The sequence below is a fragment of the Mus pahari genome, chromosome 15 (genome assembly GCF_900095145.1).
Source record: "Mus pahari chromosome 15, PAHARI_EIJ_v1.1, whole genome shotgun sequence".
Taxonomy (NCBI): domain Eukaryota; kingdom Metazoa; phylum Chordata; class Mammalia; order Rodentia; family Muridae; genus Mus; species Mus pahari.
In genome coordinates this window covers 81,651,980-81,658,354 of record NC_034604.1, presented here as the reverse complement: position 1 = coordinate 81,658,354, position 6,375 = coordinate 81,651,980, and the positions used below count along the sequence as shown (strand labels likewise).

Sequence of the window (6,375 nt, the reverse complement as noted above, 5' to 3'; positions counted from 1 at the left end):
AAAACAATGAATTTATGAAATTCCTCGGCAAATGGATGGATCTGGAGGGCATCATCCTGAGTGAGGTAACCCAATCACAAAAGAACTCACATAATATGCACTCACTGATAAGTGGATATTAGCCCTGAAACCTAGAATACCCAAGATACAATTTGTAAAACACATGAAACTCAAGAAGGAAGACCAAAATGTGGACACTTCGCTGCTTCTAAGAATTGGGATTAAAACTACCATGGAAGGGGTTGCAGAGACAAATTTGGAGCCCAGACGAAAGGATGCAAAAACTGCCCCACCCAGGGGTCCATCCCATAATCAGCCACCAAACGCAGACACTATTGCATACACCAGCAAGATTTTGCTGAAAGGTCCCTGATATAGCTGTCTCTTGTGAGGCTATGCCAGTGCCTGGCAAACACGGAAGGGGATGCTCACAGTCAGCTATTGGAACAGTCAGCTATTGGACAGAACACAGGGCCCCCAATAGAGGAGCTAGAGAAAGTACCCAAGGAGCTGAAGGGGTCTGCAACCCTATAGGTGTAACAACAATATGAACTCACCAGTACCCCCAGAGCTCGTGTCTCTAGCTGCATATGTATCAGAAGATAGTCTAGTCAGCCATCATTGGGAAGAGAGGCCCATTGGTTTTATAAACTTTATATGCCCCAGTACAGGGGAACACCAGGGCCAAGCAGGGGGAGTTGGGTGGGTAGCGGAGTGGCGGGGGAGGGTATAGAGGTCTTTGGGGATAGCATTTAAAATGTAAATGAAGTAAATACCTAATAAAAATTGGGGGGAAAAAAGAAAGAAAAATGAAAAAAGTGTGAAATTCTCAAAAAAATAAGAGTATTAACTAAAAATACAGAAAAGATGTATATGGAAATTTACTATTTGCCATGGTATATATTTTCTATTAGGGTAACCAATAATAAAAGCAGTATTATTAAAGAGGGCTAAAGAATTTCCCTCCATTCTGCTTATTTACTTCTACTCACAAGATAGTATCTCTGATTAATTGCTTCTACAGCTGTAAGCTCCACTTCTCTGTATACCTCACACTTAAACAAATAAGTCTAAGTTAGTCTGTACAGTCGTCAGAACAATTTATAGCACCCCCAGCTGAATGAGGAAGAGTTCATCACCTTCTGTAAACCAATGACCCATTCTGTTGCATAGTCTGACTGGGATCCTTCACCGAGATCATGCTTCTTTCCCACAACTACCATCATCTGACAAAACCATTTAATAAAATCCATTTTATAATACCTAGTGGACCATTACTAAGGTTGTAGGCTTACCCATGTTTAAAAGCATGTTTGGGCATGGTTTGTTTTTGTCTTTGTTTTCTTGTTTTTGTTGTTCGTTTGATCTCTTGTTTCTGTTCATGTGCGAAATGATCTGGCAAATATGCTTGAAGATTAGATTCTATTACATATCTTTGTTACACAAACTAGTTTAAATCAACACTCAATTTTGTTTCTTATTTGGACATTTCAAATAAAATTTCATGTTTTTGTATAACAGTAGTATATAACCCCGAATTTCATCAAGATGTAGATTTATGGATGATAGTTTGGGAATTTTCTTAAATTCTATACTTTTGAGAAAAAAACATATTTAATCTGACATTCTGACATTCATTTATACAACATAAAAATCCTTTCTTCCTACTTTCATCAGCACTGACAATATGTGTAGAATTGTATTTATCATATTATTATCACTGAGAATGATAATTGCTTTTATTTTTAATTTAATTTTTAATTTTTGCTACTTAGAAATGGATTGTTTAGTCTTCTTTGATAGTGTTTTAATTATAGTTATCACACCAAATAAGAATTTATACCTTTGCACATGATAAACTTTCATATAACTTTTTTCCTTTGACATCTTTTCCTTTGTTCCAGCTGGCATGTGAAATTGTTTCTTTCAAGTGAGTCACAAGATATTTGAGATGAGGTCTATCAGCAAACATTAGAGCTTGATTTTACAGGGAGTGTGCTGGTTTGTTCTATTAGAAAGTGGTGTCACTTTTTACAAGCAATCCTTTCTCTACCATTATTTCTATTTTGGCCATATTTTAAAATGAATTTTACAAATCAACAATATAACAAATCAGGAACTCAAAGTGAAAGCCTCATCATCTCCTGGAATGAGTAAAAACTCAGATCTGCCTAACAATGCCATCAAGCCTGTGTGAAGTCTACATTGGAGGACATTTATGTATTAGCATCCTGATGTTGATTCTTTGGCTATTTCAGATTGAAATTAATGGAAAGGAAAAGTCAAGAGGAATATTTTACTTTTCACTTTTATTGTAACATTTCTCTATGCACAAAAGATGCCACTGAAATATGATTTGAACCACATATACAAATAATAAAGTTCATAAAACAGAACTTGGCCAAGGAAGTATGTTCGACAATAGTCTAGATTTCTGAGTCATTGTCACTGGGTTCAAGTATCATTTATATAAAACTGTTAGATAAATCTCCATCTTCATTATTGATTGATTGATTACTTGTAATTCTGCTGGTAGGAGAAATATGCTGGGTATTTGACTGATGCAATTCTAAATGTTGATGTTTTAAATGGCTGCATGTAAGAATCATACATACAATATATGTATGTACATATTTGGACATTTTTCATTTTAGATAACTAATGGGGCAATGTTCTTTCATTTTCAGCACCTATTGGTATATCATTGATATTTCCTTGGAAATAAATTTGAAATCCATGCACACACTTGTTCCAGGGGTCACAAACCAAAATAAAAATAATATATTTTGTTTTTAAAAATCCACAACTGGGTAGATATGTGAGTTATGCAGCTAGCAAGGTTCAAGCCTTATGCTACAGTTAATTTAACCCACTTGCAGTCTAAATATATCACATTGCTTCCCAGAATCCATGAAAAAATTCTTATTATCTAAACAATTCACATGCACACCTGTAAATATTCAGTATTTAAGAACATGAAGCTGTGGTAGATAGCAACATATTCCAGAATGTATCTTCTAAGTGCAGCTGCCTAAGTCAGTCTTTCCAAATAATTAATTCAACCACACCGCCTCTTCAGCACTCTCTGCAATTAAGTTTATAACATACAAAGACCTCTCTTCCAGTAATTCTTGAACTTCTTATCATGATGTTATTTTTTCATACCTCCTCCATTTTCACATTCTCTATTCATTATGTATTTACTTCATTCATATGTCTTGACAGATAGATATTTATCACTTACTATAAACCATGGAAATGGTGCTAGAAAGACACGTATTTTATATAGCACTTTATAGGTTCTTCCTGGAACTTACAATTCCTTTTTTTTTTTTTTCCTGAACTAAAGAGCATTCAATGCATTTAAATGGGAATCAAAGGCTGCAGAACTTTCCAATAGCCTTGGAGATGCAAAGAAAATTGCAAAACAAGTTTTAGAATCACTGCATAATAATAGGATTTCAACTGTAAAATATACAGGAATGAACAAAATTATATATCTTTAGTTTGCTTATCAAGGGTATTTCTTAAATTTTGTAGAAGGTAGTAATGAACATCTACAATTACCATATGCAGAGTCTGACCAGTACTGTGGTGTTTTTATATGCACAATGAATTGTTTTGCAGTGCTTCAGTAATTAGGGAGCCACTCTGATTGTACATTAAAAACTTCAGGTCACAAAGTGAGTCAGTATTTCTTTTTCTTTTTATTATTTATTTATTTGTTTGGGTTTTTTGTTTGTTTATTTTATACTCAAGACTTTATTCTGCTCCTGGTCCACCCTCCGACTGTTCCCCATCCCATACCTCCTCCTCAATCCCTACCTGACCTCTAAACTCCATGGGACCCCCAGTCTCTTGAGGATTAGGTGTATCTTCTCTGACTGAACCCAGATCCTGAAGTCCTCAGCTGTATATGTGTTGGGGACCTCATATCAGCTGGTGTATGCTTCCTGGTTGGTGGTCCAGTATTTTGAGAGATCTTGGGGGGGGGGACAAGGTTAATTGAGACTGCTGGTCCTCCTACAGGGTACCCTCTTCCTCAGCTTCTTCCAGCCTACTCCTACTTTCACAAGGGTGAGCAGCTTCTTCTACCCATTGGTTGGGTGCAAATATCTGCATCTGACTCTTTCAGCTATTTGTTGGGTCCTTCAGGGGAGTCATGATTTCTTTTTTTGTTTTTTGTTTTCCAAATGTTTTTTATCAGATATTTTCCTTATTTCTATTACAAATGTTATCCCCTTTCCTGGTTTCCAGTCTGAAAACTCCCTATCCTCTTCCCTCTTCCCCTGCTCACCAGTCCACCCATGCTTACTTCCTGGCCCTGACATTCCCCTACACTGGGGCATCTTTCGAACATTCACAGGACCAAGGGCCTCTCCTCCCATTGATGACCGACTAGGCCATCCTCTGCTACATATGCATCAGGAGCCATGAGTCCCACCATGTCTACTCTTTGGTTGGTGGTTTAGTCCCTGGGAGCTCTGGGGGTACTGATTAGCTCCTATTGTTTTTCCTTCTATGGGGCTGCAAACCTCTTCAGCTCCTTGGGTCCTTTCTCTAGCTCCTTCATTGGAGACCCTGTGCTCAGTCAAATGGATGGCTGTGAGCATCTACTTTTGTATTCGTCAGGAACTGTCAGAGCCTCTTAGGAGACAGCTTGTTCAGGTTCTATCAGCAAGCATTTGTTAGCATCCACAAAAGTGTCTGAGTTTGGTGACTGGATACCAGATGGATTCCCAGGTGGGGCAGTCTCTCTACAATCATTCCTTCAGTCTCTGCTCCACACTATATCTCTGTAAATCCTTGCATGGATACTTTATTCCCCTTTCTAAGAGGGATCGAAATATTCACACTTTGGTCTTCTTTTTCGTGAGTTTCATGTGGTTTGTGAATTCTATATTGGGTATTCCAAGCTTCTGGGGTAATATCCACTTATCAGTGAGTGCATATCATGTGTGATCTTTAATGATTGGGTTACCTCACTTAGGATATTATCCTCCAAATCCATCTGTTTGCCTAAGAATTTCATAAATTTATTGTTTTTAATAGCTGAGTATAAATTGTATAAATATACCACATTTTCTGTATCCACTCCTCTGTTGAGAGACATCTGGGTTCTTTCCAGCTTCTGGCTATTATAAATAAAGCTGCTAGGAACATAGTGGAGCATGTGTCCTCATTACATGTTAGAGCATCTTCTAGGTAACTGCCCATGTGTAGTATTGCTAGATGCTCAGGTAGTACTATGTCCAATTTTCTGAGTAACTGCCAAATTGATTTCTAGAGTGGTTGTAGCAGCTTGCCTTCCCACCAGCAATGGAGGAGTGTTTCTCTTTCTCCACATCCTCGCCAGCATCTGCTGTCTGGATTTAAAACTAACTCAAACGAATCAATGGTCTTCCTCTATACAAAGGATAAACAGGCTGAGAAAGAAATTAGGGAAACAACATCCTTCATAATAGTCACAAATAATATAAAATACCTTGGTGTGACTCAAACTAAGCAAGTGAAAGATCTGTATGATAAGAACTTCAAGTCTCTGAAGAAAGAAATCAAAGAAGATCTCAGATGATGGAAAGATCTCCATGCTCGTGGATTGGCCAGATTAATATAGTAAATATGGCCATCTTGCTGAAAGAAATCTACAGATTCAATGCAATCCCCATCAAAATTTCAACTCAGTTCTTCACTGAGTTAGTAAGGGCAATTTGCAAATTCATCTGGAAAAACATAAAACCTATAATAGCGAAAACAATTCTCAACACTAAAAGAAATTCTGGTGGAATCACCATCCTTGACCTCAAGCTGTATGTACTACAGAGCAAGTATGACAAAAACTGCATGATATTTGTACAGTGACAGACAGGTAGATCAATGGAATATGATTGAAGATCCAGAAATGAACCCACACACCTATGGTCACTTGATCTTTGACAAAGGAGCTATAACTATCCAGTGGGAAAAAAAGACATTTTCAACAAATGGTGCTGTCTCAACTGGCAGTTAGCATGTAGAAGAATGCAAATCAATACATTCTTATCTCCTTAAACAAAGTTCAAGTCCAAGTGGATCAAGGACCTCCACATAAAACCAGATACACTCGAACTTATAGAGGAGAAAGTGGGGAAGTACATGAGCACAGGGAAAAATTCCTGAACAGAACACCAGTGACTTGTGCTGTAAGATCAAGAATCAACAAATGGGACCTCATAAAATTGCAAAGTTTCTGTAAGGCAAAGGACACTATCAATAAGAAAAAAGGTAACCAATGGATTGGGAAAATATCTTTACCAACATATCCAATATATACCAAGAACTCAAGAAGTTAGACTCAAGAGAAACAAATAACCCTATTAAAAATGGGATACAGAG

General features: G+C 37.3%; 1 protein-coding gene across 1 annotated transcript in view; it reads left to right on the top strand.

Annotated features, from left to right (window-relative positions):
• Positions 1-6,375, top strand: part of Dok6 (docking protein 6) — a 416,578-nt gene that overhangs the window by 253,714 nt on the left and 156,489 nt on the right. The gene's annotated exons all lie outside the window — the stretch shown is intronic.